General features: G+C 39.2%; 1 protein-coding gene across 1 annotated transcript in view; it reads left to right on the top strand.

Annotated features, from left to right (window-relative positions):
* The window catches only part of CTNNA3 (catenin alpha 3), a 1,614,209-nt gene that overhangs the window by 1,023,069 nt on the left and 573,712 nt on the right, over positions 1-17,428 (top strand). The window lies entirely within an intron of this gene.

The raw sequence follows: 17,428 nt of genomic DNA on the forward strand, positions 1-17,428 counted from the left end.
CAAAGGGTTCATTCATAGTGTGACAGGTGTTATAGAAAAGAAGTCTTTCTTTGAATTATCCAGAAGTTTTATATGATCACAGTGATGAATTAAAGGTGACATATATGAACTAGAATATTTGACTGGGTGAAATTTATTAGGGTCACTTGTTTCTTTCACACATGTACTTATTTAACCATTAAGTGGCACACAATATTAGAATGATTCTTGTTCTGGATTATATCTTTTTAAACAATTATGAACCCCCAAACCAGTATATACACAGTGAATTCTAAATAGATGCTTCAAAATTAATTTTTTGCTGCAGATTTGGAAAGAGTGGAGAGTTAGAAGGATTTGAATTTTTATCATTGAGTAATTCTCTAAGAGGTATGATGTGTTGCCACTAACTTAATGTAGGACATTACATCAGGTGGATAATGAGACCTTTGAGGTTAGTCATCTGCATGGTAGATGTTGTAAGTAAAATACAAGATAATAGCAGAGAGAGTTCGGTCTCTGGATACCAGTATCCATACTGCCATGTCTTCTTTTCAAATCAGATTGCTTCATATTTTTATTAGAGCAACCTCCATCTCATCTGTACCTATTAACAGAGTGTAGGTAAATCTGATTACTTTACTGGACCTACTTAAAAAATGGCCACTGTCACTAGGATGCAAGTCTTGAAATAATAAAAGAATTTTTTCAAAACTAGCTGAAACACTCAGTGTACCTCATAATATTAAACTATATAAGCAGTTACAATTAGTTACTTTTTCTGTGGTTTAACTAATCTACCACAGCATTTGAGTCTTGCCCCTCAGGATTTCATTGCTCCCAAAAGACTGATGCAGTAAGTGTGGTACACTTGCTGCATTATGACAAAATATTCTACCCAGTTTACTAAACACAGATGTAGAACTGACCCCTGACTCACAGACTCTATTAGCACAACAACAGGAAATGAATGATTCACTAAAAGGGAAAGCAGATAAATATATTTTTAAAGTACAAAGAGAGAAGACTCCACATGGCTTATATATTATGCTTCACTTACCAGAGGGATGGTCAAGTCATAGAGTAGAATGAGGGAAAGTGTGGAGCAATCTTAGAATCTGGAAGATAGAAGAATTGGTGAGAGGGGGAAGACGTGTAGAGAGAATAGGAGTTAGAAAAAAAAAAAGAAAGAAAAAAAGTGATAGGAGTCCAGAAATCAATAAAGTAGCTCAACTGTGGCACCTGGAGATTGGTACCAGCTGTGATGTGGCAGTTTAGTTTAAGAAAAGGGAAGATGATAGGGTGGCATTGGAAAAAGAGGACTAGGTGTGGAAGGTAAATGGAGGGAGACAGCAGGGACTGGCATTAGTCTACTTATGGGGACAGAAAGAGCAATAGATTCTGAGGTCCATTGCTGAAGGAAGAAAGGAGAAATCCTGCATCCATGTGAAATAAATAGATTGAATAGAATGTACTGGAAGGGAGGAGATAAAGAATTGCACTGAGTTACCAATGACTCTTAGAGATGTCTGAAAAGCAAGTTTAAAAGTAAGTCATTTGCAGAAACGATTTCTAGTTCTTTTTTTTTTTTTTTTTTTTTTGCGGTACGCGGGCCTCTCTCACTGCTGTGGCCTCTCCCGTGGCGGAGCACAAGCTCTGGACGCACAGGCTCAGCGGCCATGGCTCACGGGCCCGGCTGCTCCGCTGCATGTGGGATCTTCCCGGACCGGGGCACGAACCCGTGTCCCCTGCATCGACAGGCAGACTCCCAACCACTGCACCACCAGGGAACCCCTAGTTCTTAATTATATAATTCACCGTTTAGGAAGAAATTATGGACAAAGATCACAGGAAGGATTTTGCTATTAGCTAAAAACCCCTGCTGAGGAAGCCTGTAATGGCATGACTTAGATGGAAGTTTTTTCTTGGAAATGTAGGAAGTGGTGCAGTTGACAGTCTTGTCTTGTTCCTCCGCTGGTGGAGGTGATAATGAGAAGTAAGGGTCCCAAGGGGAGGCTGCTGGAAGGAAGAGAGACACTGGGCCTGGACAGACAACGTAATTAGCCCTCAAGTAATCCAGCGATGGCTGTGGCTTTAGGAAGCGAGGACAGCTGTCCATTCGTGTTAATTAACCAGCAGGAGAGAGATACAAGGTGTGGATGTGCTTTCGGAAGCCTCACAGCCTAAGGCAGGATGAATCCACAGTAGTCTGAGGCTGAAGGTGAAGTAGCAGCAAAAGAATGGACGGAGCTTTTATTGGGCATTCTCTGTTTCTGGCTACTAAGCATTCAGGGCTCTGTACCCTCCTTTCAGTCCCATGAGGGAGGCCGTCATGAAGGTGACCATCTCATAGGCAAGAAAGCCCACCCTCTGCCCTAAGAGCCAGGACAGGAAGCAACCTGTCTCCTGATCTCTGAAACAAAACTGCCCACACTGGGCAAAGGCAGAACGTGGTGGGATTTCTTCCTTCAGAGGCTGAACCTGACAACATTTTGAAAGGCTCCAGATGCAGTACAAGCAAGCCAGCTTCCTGAAGCAGGGTCAAGAGATGGGCTAGATGTTGCAAAATGCCCTCCAATTCCCATGGCTCTGATTCGAGACCTTGAAGCAGTGCTGGTGAGGATCCGGCCTGGCCCGTGCAGCCATGTGGAGCCGTGTGGCTGATGTGCACACAGTTACCTTAGGTGAAGCACCACTTTCTTGAATTTGATTCAAGCTTCCTATTGCTTGATATGAAAATTGAAAACAACTAAATACATAGGAACTATTCCATTTCTATCTTTGTAACAATAACAAAATTTAACTTTAGGTGTTTGGAATAACATTAGTTTTCATTAGACCATTCACTAGTTATTAAAGAGAATTTTAAATTTTATCCAGAAATTTCTGATTTTTATTATCCAGAGATCTTCCAGTACTGAGATTTATTAAAATTTTTATGTTTTCTATTAACATGTACCTTTTAACAAGGTAGTCATATTTGTAGTTTAAAAAATTGTTTGTTTGATATATAGAAACTATCTTTTTTTTTTTTTTTTGCGGTACGCAGGCCTCTCGCTGTTGTGGCCTCTCCCGTTGTGGAGCACAGGCTCCAGACACGCAGGCTCAGCGGCCATGGCTCACAGGCCCAGCCACTCCACAGCATGTGGGATCTTCCCGGACCGGGGCACGAACCCGTGTCCCCTGCATCAGCAGGCGGACTCTCAACCACTGTGCCACCAGGGAAGCCTTCTTATTTTTCTTAAATTTTATTTTTTTGCCATGCCACACTGCATGTGGGATCTTAGTTCCCTGGCCAGGGATCCAACTCGCACCCCCTGCAGTAGAAGCGCGGAGACTTAACCACTGGACCTGCGGGGAAGTCCTGAAACTATCTTTCTTTAAGATTCTTTAAAATAATCCAACTATGTTTTTTAAGGCTTCATTGCATTATTTACTTACTCTGAAGACCATCAGCAATTAGTTTTTTACTCATGTAATATCTTGTTTTGTGTATTTATATCTAAATCTTTCATTTCTTGAACCTTGGAAACTATTTGTCCCCATCTTCTGTTCTTTGAATGTTGTCGTTAGCCCTCTATAAACAGGTCAATCATGAACTTTGTAGCGAAGATGATGTGAAAAATATTTTATTTGCAATGTTGGCTTGAATTTATCCAATTTGATAGGAGTTTTATGAGTAATATTCCTTGCAAAGTCTTAGAACAACAAAGAGAGGTAAGATGATTTCTGTTGTCAAGGATTTCACAATTTAATCTTGTGCAGATAGAAATAACATATTGGTTTGCTCCAATTAAGGAAGGTTAGTAAAATAACGTTTCTTTCTCCTTCTGTCTCCCTCCTCCATTCTAAACCTATTGGAAACTTAAGGGGTAGTTGAGATCAAACATTATAACTCACATCTTTGTCAAATTTATAGGGGCCTAAATCTTTGATTTTCTTTTTGTATTATATCACATTATTTAGCTAACCCCACTATTTATCATGTGATTTAAATCCAGAACCCATTCAAGGAGCCCTCAAAGATTCAGGGAACCCAAGGATGAGGGGACATGGAAATCATAGTGTTTAACACCAGTATACATTTGCATATTTTGCTGGGAACTTCATACTCATACACACAAACACAAACATGCTTACCCCACTCTCACTTCTCTGTAAACACACACTCTCTCACATACACTACATGTTCTTTTGATTTGTCTGATTCACTATGGGCCATTTATGCTGAGAGATAAGAGTCTTTCTCCGGGTTTATATAATTCTCGTAATTTTAAATCTTGTTTGCCTGTGTCTCTCAAAGTTAGAATTTAATCTTAAACAGATGCCTGCAAGACAAAAAAAAAAAAATAGTTGCACAGGTTATTGTTTTGATATCTCCCAAAATAAGTGAGAGGGGAGTCCAGAATGATACCCCAGGCTTCTGGCTCAGGAACTGGGTGGACGTGGAAACTGGTTCCTGAGATAGGAGACCGAGCAGAGGGCCAGGTTGTGGCGTACGATTAGAAGTGGGTGAGTTCAACTGTGAGCACGCTGGGGCAGAGCATCATGAAGGACATCCGAGAGCAGAGAATGCCAGACACCACACAGGCACTAGGGACTCAGGAGACCTCCAAGAGAAGGTTTCTGCCATAGGGAACTCTAGTCCACTGGGAGCTAGCAAATTAGAAAGCCATGAATTACAGAGAGACTGGGGAGTCGCAGAGCAGAGGTGTGTGCCCCTCCCACCCTCCCTCCAGCACACTGGACCTCTGTGAGCGTTGCAGATTCTTCAGGCAGCATCCACCTCCCTGCATTTGCCCACACTGCTTTCTTCCTGGAAGGTGTCACTTCTCACCTGCCCCTCTCCCCAGGCTGAGCTAGAAGCCCTCCTCGTTTCCATAACATTCTGTAATTCTACCAGAGTCATTACACTTTACTGTTTAACTCTTTTCTCAATAAACTATCAATCCCCTGAAGGCAATGCTGTGGGACAATTGATTACCAAGTGTCACTCTGCTAAGAGACCCCTTCTTTCAAGAAAGCAGGGAATGCATCTGGGTGGGGATGTCTTGATTTGTCTGGAAATCAGATAGTCTTGACATATCCTTGAAGTTTATACAATTCAATTAACTTTGCAGTGTATGACAATTTCTTTTTCCATGATGGCATTTGAATAGGGTGATATGTACAAAAGTTGGTTCAGAATTAAACTAACTGAAAAACTTTATATTGGCTGTAGCATATTCTGTCTGTCTTTAAAACAATCAGTTCTCTTTCTGCCAGTTGAGAGGTCAGGTCACTGGCTATAAAACTGCCTTGAAGTTTGATGTCGATTTCAGTGATACTGAAGGCCGATTAGAGTATTTTTTGACATGTGCCCTTTACACACTGATCCTATTAATAAGGACTTACTAGACCTGCATGCTTCACTTTGTACTTAATTTTCAGGAGACAACAAAGGATATCACTAGTTCAGGAAACGATACGTGATCTTGTTTTTAATTTGTAGTTTAGATTTGTTTTGTCTTTTGGGTAGTTAAATAGCTTTTATTTGATGCTGTTTATTATATTACATTAACTTGGCAGGTGGCACATTTATCCTTTGGGTTGTGATTCTGAGGTGAATAATAGCTTAATTTAGAGAGGGACCTTGAGAACACTGTCTAGTTGGTTTTACCCTTATAATTTACATTGCATATCATGATGGTGTATGTATATTCATAGACAGTTATATACTGTTCCAAAATAAAATACGAGAAATGTGTTTGGTAAAATGGGACTTCTAGAGCAGTATACATTGCAGTCCTCAATTTGAGCTATGTAACATATACTTCAGATAATTTATTAGAAGCAATACTCTTAACAGCCAAACCTGTTTAAGTCCTGTGCATGCGTGCATGTGTGTGTGTGTGTGTGTGTGTGTGTGTTTTCATCTCATTTGTTTCTTTTGTGATGACACATCCTGACACAGCATACTAATGACTGTTTTTTAGAATAACATTGACATATGTCCACTTAGACAAATGAATATTTTCATCTTTAATGAGTCATTGGAGAGGAACAAGAAGTTCAGATGCAAATTTGAGTTGAGCTGGAGAGCAAGGTTAAGATAAGAAAAAGAAAAGAAATGTAGGACTATGTTATAATCCCTTAATCACAAGAATCATCACCTCATATCTATTGCACACAGACACAGACACGCACACAGACACACACAAACACACATACACACATACCCCATGCGTGGAATGCCATTAACATTCCAAACAAATTGAATTTTTATTCGTTATTAAAATCACTTTTGGGTGGTCTGATTTTCTCATTGGCAGTGGGCTTTGATTCATTTGATATTTGCCATTATATTAAAGACAACATGAGGGAAAACCAATGTCTGGTCTTCCTATTGTGAATTAGCAATCATATTTGTGAATCACTTTAAATAAAACAGTTATGAAACAACCCAAGCTATTTTCTGCCTAATAGCCCTTAAACGTTATATCTGTGTTTTCTGGAAACCCTATTTGTAAGTGATTCTGGATCCTCAGATTTTGCAGTAAGTGTCATGATTAAGTGTCAGGGAAGCCCTAATCTTGACTTTTGAGCAGTATTCTATAATTTTCTTTAATTTTCTGTAATTTGACCTGTCTCAGGTTAAGAATAATTTATGCTATTCATAGCTCACTAAGACTTTTGTTTGTTTTTGTTCTGTTTTAGTTTAGCTTTGTTTTGTATTAATAAGAATATGGGGCTTCCCTGGTGGCGCAGTGGTTGAGAGTCCGCCTGCCGATGCAGGGGACGCGGGTTCGTGCCCCGGTCCGGGAGTATCCCACATGCCGCGGAGCGGCTGGGCCCATGAGCCATGGCCGCTGAGCCTGCGCGTCCGGAGCCTGTGCTCCGCAACGGGAGAGGCCACAACAGTGAGAGGCCCGCGTACCGCAAAAAAAAAAAAAAAAAAAGAATAAATTAAAAAATAAGAATATGCATAAAACTTTATCAAATGCTTTCCTAAAATCTGTTAAAATATAGTAAAACAAGGAATTTCATTGGTAGTATTTCCCAATCACAAGCCACTGTTTTATTCCTAGGAGAAACTGCATTGTTTTGCTGTATTATTAGTCTTTAATTACATAGTTAGAGTTAATTTGCTAATATTTTATTTAGAAATGTGATGTTTAAATTAAAAACAAAATTGCCTGATAGTTCTGTCCCCTGCCTCCTTTCTGTCTAATTTTGTTATCAAGTTACACAATCAGTAAAATGTGATCATTTAAATGGAAGGGGGCTTAGAAGTCAAATAATTAATCTGCTCATCTTATAGATGGATAACCAAAGACAGAGAAGTAAATGGTTACATTAGCAAAACTAATATCAGAGACAGGATTGTGTGATTTAAGATTTATAACATTTGGGAGGCAATTTGAGATGCAAAGTCTTAGAGGATATTAAGTTCCTTGGCAATAGTTTGTTGCCATGAAACAGCCTGACTACAGTCACCACTAAGAGGTTCACCTACCTCTAGCTTCCTATCCTACTTAGAAACTACAGTTTTATTCTCTCTTTCATGTGTCCCCTTAAATAGGTTATGTTTCTTGAGATTTGCTTGTGTTGTCTTTGAGTTCTCCGGCAGTTCCTAGCCCACATCTTAGGTGCATAATCAATATTTGTTACTTGATGAAACTGTTTACCTGCACCTTGCTATGCACTTTTATAACACAATTCTATTAGTTAAATATTCTACAAAACTCATAATTCATGGTCATTTCTTGTTGCTGCAAGGGGCAGCGCAGCAGCATTGTCTGACCAGGAGGAACAGAAGAACTGGCTTGCTTAGCCAGAGGTCACTTGGACCCCAACACTGAGAGATCACAGACCCCCTTCTACACTTCTCACATTCAGTCCCAGTGCTCTGAGCTAGGCTTACCTGGAAACAAAGCATGTGTTACATTAGGTTCTGCTGGAGATACTAAAGCTCCTGGGTTTGTTCATGGGAGTTATCGCGCCTCTTTCCATCTGCCTTACTCACCAGCATTTGGCAGCCAGCCTGGGTCCTTTGAAGAGTTATTTTGCTTGATTAAAAGTAAATAAATTAAAAGCTAAATTGGGAGCTAATCAGTTGTTCCCAATTTGATATCTTAAGTGAAACTAAAACTCGAAAGAAGCTGCCTCCCAAGCTTTGTTAAGTACAGTGACCAGACTAGAAGAAAAGTGTGTTACTTTTCTCTGAGGTCCAACTGTCTAAGCCTTTGTGGAATATTGCAAATGAATTTCAGAGGGAAATTTCATTTCCCTTTCTCGCGTGTCCTGAATTTCTGCTGCTGCCTCCTCCCTCTAAACTCAATTTTTCATCCTCTCTTTAGGGATGATGCATTCGTACGCATACTAATCCATGCACTCATGCATTTATTCATCCACTGAAGGACTGTTGTTTGGCTACCATATATCAGGTACTAGAAACTGAGGGTCCAGTGATGAACAAGTAAGGGCCCCCTGCTCTTGTAAAGCAGACGAAATGGTCACTAATCAAATAATCTTTTCAGTAAACGTATAATTACAAATCGAGAATCAGACTGTGAAGGAAAAACCTGACTTGGTTAGAGAGGTCTCAGTGGTGGGTAGGGGATGCAGTATTGGTGAAAAACTTTCTAAAAATTCACTTGGGAGCAGAGACCTGCAGTTAACTATGACTAAGTGGTGTAAATGTGGCAATGAAGGAGGAGGAGCACATTCCAGGCTAAAGAAAACAGCATGTGCAAATGTCCTGTGGCAGAAGGAAGCATGGATAGTTGAAAATAGGTTGACATAGCTGAAGTAAAGAGAGAAAAAGAACTATGGGTGATGAGTCTTGGACCAGACTATAGAGGACCTTGTAGGGAAGGGAATATGGAGTGGGAATGGGAGATGATGATGGGGGAATCAAATTTGCATTTGAAAAAAATCGTCAGCTGCAGTGTGGTGAACATATTGTAGAGAAGGCACAGTGGCTGAGAATCAAAGCTAAGTCTGAATGAAAAAAATAAAACTGACAGTAAACTTGACTAGGGTGGGGAGCAAGAAAAGTAGATGGTTCAGGAGATGTTTTGAGAGAGTAAATCAAAACAAATGGATTGATAAGGGAATGGGAGTGAGTATTGTCTAGGCAGCCTCTAGCTCTCTGCTTCGTGTCACAAGACACATGGGACTACCTCACCACCTACACTGTCCTCTGTCCACACTACACTAGTCTGACCATTATCATTCTGCCTCAACCAACAATGGCCCTCTTTTTGGTGAATCAGTGAATAATTTCAGGAATTACTTACTTGACTTCTTATTATTTGATACTTGAAACCACCTTCTTGAAACTTTCTCTTCTTCTATCCTCTATGACATCAGAGTATTGTGGGTAACCTTCTCTATCTCTGGCCACTTTTTCCGAGACTTATCATAGGTTTATCTTTCTCTATCTGCCTAATAAATATTGGTATCTTAGGTACTCTTCTAAGAATATTTACTCCCTACTCACACACATCCAATTGCTATTGATAAGCTAGCAGCTTCCTAATTAATGTCCACTGTAGACCCTTCCTCTCTTTTCCTTCTTCACAGCTCTTCACAAGCTTTTGGGAATCTTTATTCTTTTCTAAATTCAGAAAGCAATCCAATCTTTTGTAAATGCCAGGTCACAAATAAAGAACTTGTTTTAGCTATACTGTTTCTGTATCCTTACTTCAAGTGTTTATTTGTATCTTTGCTACAGATTTGTCAGATTTTGACTTTCCCAATATACAGTCAGACTGAAATCAGCTCAAGGCAATTAAGTTTAATGACTCAAGGGCTTTCTTCCCTCAAGTATTTTCCTCCATAACTTAAAGTAATGATACTAACCTTTATACTCATGTAATAGATAATTAGAAACTTTTTTTTTGATGAGGAAGGGGCAGAGGAAGGACATAGTTTCCAATTAAGTTGTGCTAAGCCCTCTAAGATATACATTCATTGCATTTATTAAGACACAATAGAAGATATCTATTCATGATAATTCAATTTCCAGGTGAACAAAGATAAACTAGTTTTTAATTACATAGACTAAATTCTGTTTTTAGGATACTTTGGCTGATAAATTTTTTTTTAAAAAAGAATACATAATTGTCTTTACCTTCTAGCAGTTTAGCATCTGAAAAATACATAAGTAAGTCTAGGAAGAATAAAGTAGGTGCTATACTGTGGGAGTATGAATTATGATTCTGGGCGTCTGAGAAGGGTTTGTGGAGGAGATGTTATTTGATCCAGGCCTTAATGTATAGGTATGAATTTAAAAGAGCACGTGACAGGGCTTCCCTGGTGGCGCAGTGGTTGAGAGTCCGCCTGCCGATGCAGGGGACACGGGTTCGTGTCCCGGTCCGGGAAGATCGCACATGCTGCGGAGCGGCTGGGCCCGTGGGCCATGGCTGCTGAGCCTGCACGTCCGGAGCCTGTGCTCCACAATGGGAGAGGCCACAACAGTGAGAGGTCCATGTACCACAAAAAAAAAAAAAAAAAAAAGAGCACGTGACAAAGCGAGAGAGAGGCGTGGACATATATATACTACCAAATGTAAGGTAGATAGCTAGTGGGAAGCAGCCGCATAGCACAGGGAGATCAGCTCGGTGCTTTGTGACCACCTGGAGGGGTGGGATAGGGAGGGTGGGAGGGAGGGAAACACAAGAGGGAAGAGATATGGGAACATATGTGTATATATAACTGATTCACTTTGTTATAAAGCAGAAACTAACACACCATTGTAAAGCAGTTATACTCTAATAAAGATGTAAAAAAAAAAGCACATGAAAGGATGTCTTTTAGATACAATAAACAGCTTACAAAAGGATAAACACAATTGCTAAATTATTTTCTTCAAGAATTAGATGTCCTTTTTTACCTGGTCTGTAAAATGTTCTAATAGATATCTAGGGATTAGATATTCAAAACAAGACAGGGAAAAACACATTTATCTATATGTGCAGGAACTGAAATGAACATCTCCTTTTCTGCATTTGCCCCTGATACTAGGGTATCCAGGTTGCCTAAATCCAGAGGCAGACATTCGACTAGAAAGTGCCTTCCACTGAAATGATTATGGTTCTGCATTGCCAGCCTTTAACTTTGCTGAGAGTAACCATCTGAAATTAGTGCATAAGTGGTGTGTAAATTTCTGGTTCAGTACTACATTCAGTTATAGTTGCATGCAAGATAGTATGAATTTGGGTTACTTAAGTAGAAAACAAAAGAGACTTCATTTGAAGATACAAGGTAGTGCACGTAAGTACAGGCAAACTGAGAGAAGAGGGCTGAGATTGGGTAGGAACAGGAACTGCTCCAGGACTCCATGCAGGAAGTGATGGATATGCCCACACCAGGGCCAGGGTTGGACTACTAGGAGCTTTGATTAACTGTCATACCAAGATTTCACACCACTGGGTTAGAGGAGGAGACAGTAGTTCTCCAAAGGGAAATCAGAGTGTTATTGACAGAAAAAGGAATGGATACTGGGGAGAAGGCCAGAGATTTCTCGTACACTTGATTTTCTTCTTTCCTGAGTATTTTGATTTTTAAACTTTTCTCTATTTGTTATAGACTAAATGTTTGTGTCCCCCAAAATTCATATGTTGAAATCCTAACACCCAAGGTGATAGTATTGGGAGGTAGAACCTTTTGAAGGTGATTGGGTAATGAGGGAAGAACCCTCATATAAGTGATTAGTGCCCTTATTAAAAGAAGCCCCAGAGAGATCCCTCACCTCTTCTGCCATGTGAGGTTACAGCTAGAGGGTGTATTCTGTGAATCAGAAAGCTGGTACTCACCAGACACTGAGTCTGCCAGCACCTTGATTCTAGGCTCCCCAGCCTCTAGCACTGCGAGAAATAAATTCTGCTGTTTGTAAGCTACCTAGTGTATTTACTTTTGTTATAGCAGCCTTAATAGACTAAGCCCTATTTCTCAGGTGGTAGTATAGGTTATTATTTCTTGTCTCTAATTTGTGAAGCCTTTTCTATGACTCCTAGCCTCTTCCATATATATTCAGTTCATACTTCTTGTAGACTTTCACCCCTTTACATTAATTTTCAGGAAGGAGTGTCTATCCAAACAAATGAAAATCAACCCAAAGTCTAAGTATGTTTCTGTGTGTTGTGTGTATGTGTGTGTGGACGGTGGTATATCAGAATCACCTGGGGAACTTTTAACAGTTGAATTAAACGTACTTTATACCTCTTCTAACGTCCACCCATAGACAGATTTAATATGTCAGAATATCTTGGCAGAGGAACCTGAACTTTTCTTTTAATAGCTATACTGGTGATTCTGTTATGCTAACCATCTAACTTAACCCACAAGTTGAGGACTACTAATGAAGATTTTCTATGAGCCCAACCTTATTTCTATTATTGAAGATATTTGACATTTTAGATTCTATAACCACTGTGACAAAGTTGTTGAGAGAAAGATTTCACCTCATTATAAGGAAGAACTTCTTAACTTGTGTAACTTTGGGCTACCCTGCAACGGGAATAGGCTGCCCTGCAAAACAGTAAATTCTGTCTCTGAAAGTGTTTACACAGGAGTTGCATGACCATCTGCCAGAGAGGAAAATGAATGAAAATGAGACAGTGACCTTTCTTCCCCCTTGAGAGCTAAGATACACAGTGACATGATATTACAATTAACTATGTGAACTATATATAAACAATGAATATGCAAAAATGGAAATCTCACCAAACATCAAAGTTGGCTTCATGTTCTTGAGAAATCATATCGCAGGTAAATATCTGTGTGAGAGCTCCTTAGTGACAGAATGAGTGATGTATGATGAGCAGCTGTCTAAATAGTGAGCTTGTTCCTAGCAACGGTACCATTTTGGTTGTCTAAGATGACTTGAGAGGACAGCTAGTGCACCTGAGATTTCAAATAACACTTGATATTACAATGTTAAAATATAGCGTGCTCTGGTATTCAGTACTTTTAAAATTCAATCTCTTGATCAGCTCAGAACAGAGTAATGATAAACAGCAGAGTTAAGCGTATAGCATGGTAGACTGATTTAAAGGTCATTGAAAATACTCCCACTCTCCAAATATCTTTTTTATAGCCTTCCTTGATACTGCCATTAGTGAGTCATTGGTGGTGAGGGGGTCAAGTATGGCCAACTCCCTGACCTTGCTGGAACCGGCCTAGCTGGCAGGGTTTTATGAAGCCAGGTTCCGGAGCAGGGAATTTCTTACTTCAGAACATGGGTCAGGGAGTGAGAGGTACCATGTTCTATGCCAGGTGAAGGGGGAAAAGTCCAGCAAATAGAAAAGATGGCAGGGACATTCAAAATTGGTATACAGAAACTGAACTAGGAACCAGGAAGAGGAGAACAAACACCAACAAGATGGTAATAAATGTGAATTAGGTCAAGAATTGTCTGGTCAGGCGTTTTTGTCTACAACTTTTTTTTTAATAGACCTGAAAGGGCAGTAAATTCAAGTTTAAAGCATTTAGAATGAGATATACATCTTAGAGGGCACAAGGACTGGTGAGAAGGAAAGAGGCTCACAAGTGAGGTGTTGATGTTAAAAAATCACTCCCCTCTGAGTAACATGAAAACATGTCCCTGTCTGAAATATTTTTAAAATTTGACTTTTGCAATTATTAGAGTATCAGCAATTATTTTAGTGATATAGCTTAATCTTTTGTAAAAATGAAAGAACGTTGTGTCCTGGCCTTGTCTTTTTTTTTTTTTTTTTTTTGCGCGGTACGCGGGCCTCTCACTGTTGTGGCCTCTCCGGCTGCAGAGCACAGGCTCCGGACGCGCAGGCTCAGTGGCCATGGCTCACGGGCCCAGCCGCTCCGCGGCATGTGGGATCCTCCCGGACCCGGGCACGAACCCGTGTCCCCTGCATCGGCAGGCGGACTCTCAACCACTGCGCCACCAGGGAAGCCCTGGCCTTGTCTTTTTAATAAACTTGTGAAGTTACCTGAGTGTGCTTGGTCTCATTTATTTAGGTTAATTTAGGCTCTGATTTTCTTGGTCTTGGCTAAGGATATAGCACAATATCAATAAAAGGTCTGGCCAGTCATTTCAATGCAGGAAACTTTTCATTGCTTTAATTCAGGGTGGCATAAATAGCACACACATAGCCTTGATTAATAGTCTCCCTGTCCTCGGATAGTTTGAGTATGTCTCTCTTCTCTGACTTTGTCTTCCTATTTATACAATAGAGGATTAGAGAATGAGGTCAGAGGTCACAAATTGGTGAACTATGAACTAAAGTAAGTCAACAGACTGTTAGCTTGGTTAAGGAATTGCGTTTTCCCTTGTATTTCAACTTGTTTTAATGAGGCCTTATGCCTTTAGGCAGGGCATACACACTCACGTTTGCCTGGGGCACCACCATGCACCCTAACCACTGTTATATCTAGACGCTATGTTTGTATCCCCTGCATGAGTGCTGTAAACATTTGAATTTGTGGCTCTTTGATTAGACATTTTGTCAAATTTCTTTAGACTCCTAAAGTTTTAATTCTATAAAACCTCTTGAGAAAGTGAATGTTCTTTCCTACCCCCTGTTAATAGAAGGGAGATGAGCTGGAAGGAAATTGATACATGGTCAGGGCTACCTGGTATCAGGCTATCTTCACAAACTATCTCATTTAATCCTCAAAGTACTCCAGTGAGATTGATACTATCATGCCCATTTTATAGGTGACAGAATGATCTCAGAGATGTTTTGCCCGTGGTCAGAAATTTTATTAATTGTGGGAATTGAGTTAAAACCCAGATCTATTTGTATCCAAAACCTCTCTGTGAACAGTTTTCCTTAGTGGGCAAAAATTTTTCACAAGGATCTCTTGAATAATGAAACTTTACACAGACTTTTGAAACACTGTCAAAGTTAGATGTATAAAAGCTGTCAGATGTCCAAATATCTCAAACTGTTTTATAAAATATTTTGTTTGCATGCTGTTTTCTTTGACCAATAGGGAGTTGCCTTCATGCTATGCTGGGGAACATACCTGACTGCCTAAAGAGCCACGCAGAACTTAGGAATATTGTTAGAAAAAATTTGGCTTTCATTTACACATTCATGTGACTTAGAAAATATGTCACAAATCACTCAAATTAGAAATGTAAAGCGATTTTTATCACATAACTTTCTCTGTTTGGTCGCAGAATACTAGCTATCCTATAAATTCAATTTGTTTGTATAAAATATCACTAAAACTCCACATGCCTTAATCTGGAAATAGTACTTGATTATCTAGAAAGTTTACCTGACATAGAACAGTTCTGGTAAGAAGTTTGGGTATGTCTGAATAAAGGAAGACAGAAAGAGTGTTAATATAATGATTAATTGAGTAGAAAACTTTGAGGTTTCTGTATTTTCAATTGAGAGTTTTGTAAGACTTAAGTCTTCTAATATAAACAGAAGCTTTGTGTTTAGGATGATTCTTATGTTAACATTAGTCACTGAATTGGCTACGATAAACATGGAGACCAGAAAATGTCCAGAAGAAGAACGTGTTTTTAAAAGGGAAAAAAGGTAAAGATGAAACATTAAAAATAAAGTAAAAGAGTGTCCCCACCCTTCCTCCTGGTAACCTCTAAGTCTGTGAGTCTGTTTTGTAAATAAGTTCATTTGTATCATTTTTTTTTAGATTCCACATATAAGCAATATCGTATGATACTTGTCTTTCTCTGTCTGACTTCACTTAGTGTGATAATCTTCAGGTCCATCCATATTCCTGCAAATGACATTATTTCATTTTTAATGGCTGAGTAATATTCCATTGTGTATATGTACCACATCTTCTTTATCCATTCCTCTGTTGATGGACATTTAAGTTGCTTCCATGTCTTGAATGTTATAAATAGATCTGCAGTGAACATTGGGTGCATGTATGCTTTCGGATTATGGTTTTCTCTGGATATATGCCCAGGAGTGGGATTGCTAGATCATATAGTAGCTCTATTTTTAGTTTCTTAAGGAACCTCCATACTGTTCTCCATAGTGTCTGTACCAATTTACATTCCCACCAACAGTGAAGGAGAGTTCCCGTTTCTTAACACCCTCTCCAGCATTTGTTGTTTGTAGATTTTTTGATGATGGCCATTCTGACTGGTGTGAGGTGATATCTCATTGTAGTTTTGATTTGCATTTCTGTAATAATTAGTGATGTGGAGCATCTTTTCATGTGCCTCTTGGCCATCTGTATGTCTGTTTCTTTGGAGAAATGTCTATTTAGGTCTTCTGCCCATTTTTTTGATTGGGTTGTTTGGGATAGATTGGGAGTTTGGGATTCACATGTACACACTACTATATTTAAAATATGTAACCAACAAGGACCTACTGTATAGCACAGGGAGCTCTGCTCAATGTCCTGTAATAACCTAAATGGGAAAAGAATTTGGAAAAGAATAGATACATATATAACTGAATCCTTTTGCTGTACAGCTAACACAACATTGTTAATCAGCTATGCTCCAATATAAAATAACTTTGTTTTAAAAAAGAGTGCCTATATAGAATACCTTTCTGTGATTTTAAACTTTGGATTAACCAACATTCATCTGATTTAACCAAAAGATTGAGGCAATAATTTAAAATTTTTACTTAAAACAAAGAGTGCTCAAATTTACAGATAGCTGTTTTCTGTAAGTGCAGTGCATATTATTATGAGACATACTAAATCAGTTAGACTGCTACATTTTACTTTCTGTGAGTGGGGCTTTGGGAGTGGGGGAGAGGGGCAAAGAAACTGCTGCCCTTTTCAGATAATTCACAAATGTGCTAATTATGTGTCAGATATGAAAGTTGAGGCATTGTGACCTTCAAGCCAACAAAAGACCTTTTCAAGTAAGCCATTTCCATGTATATTAATAAAGTGAACAATGCCGTTCCCCAGTTAAATAATGTATGGCTGCTATTTCATTATATGTAAATGCAAACCATGGAGTTGTTTCACTGTTGACATATTTAAAGTAATGCTATAAAAAAAGAAAAGGCTGCAAATCCATGTAAGTAACAGTTTGTGGTACTCTACAAATAGTCATCCAAGGATATGTTTGTTGTTCGCTTCCACTGCATGCAGTTTAACTGCGGTTTCTCTGCAACTGAATGCATTTTGGATTTGATCAGTAAAACTTGCCATGTGCTAAAGTATATAATAACTAACAGAGATATTCGGAAAGTGATTGTCAGAAAAGCAAGCTGTTTGCAGTGATGAAGACAACAACGTATTTTGTAGATTAGAGAAAACATTGCCTCTCTACATGAATACTCACCTGTTAGCAAGGGAAATGTTGAATAAGAGCGAGGTTCAAAGGAAAAGAAAGGAATTCCATGATCTTTCTCATCACTCATTCATGGTATAAAGAAATTATTTGTAAACATTGAACTTAGGTAATGGATGTGAATGTAGTTATTTAAAAGGGCACCCATTTCCCTGGAGAAGAGTGTTAGTTTAAAAA

This window comes from Delphinus delphis, chromosome 16, assembly GCF_949987515.2.
Source record: "Delphinus delphis chromosome 16, mDelDel1.2, whole genome shotgun sequence".
Lineage (NCBI taxonomy): Eukaryota > Metazoa > Chordata > Mammalia > Artiodactyla > Delphinidae > Delphinus > Delphinus delphis.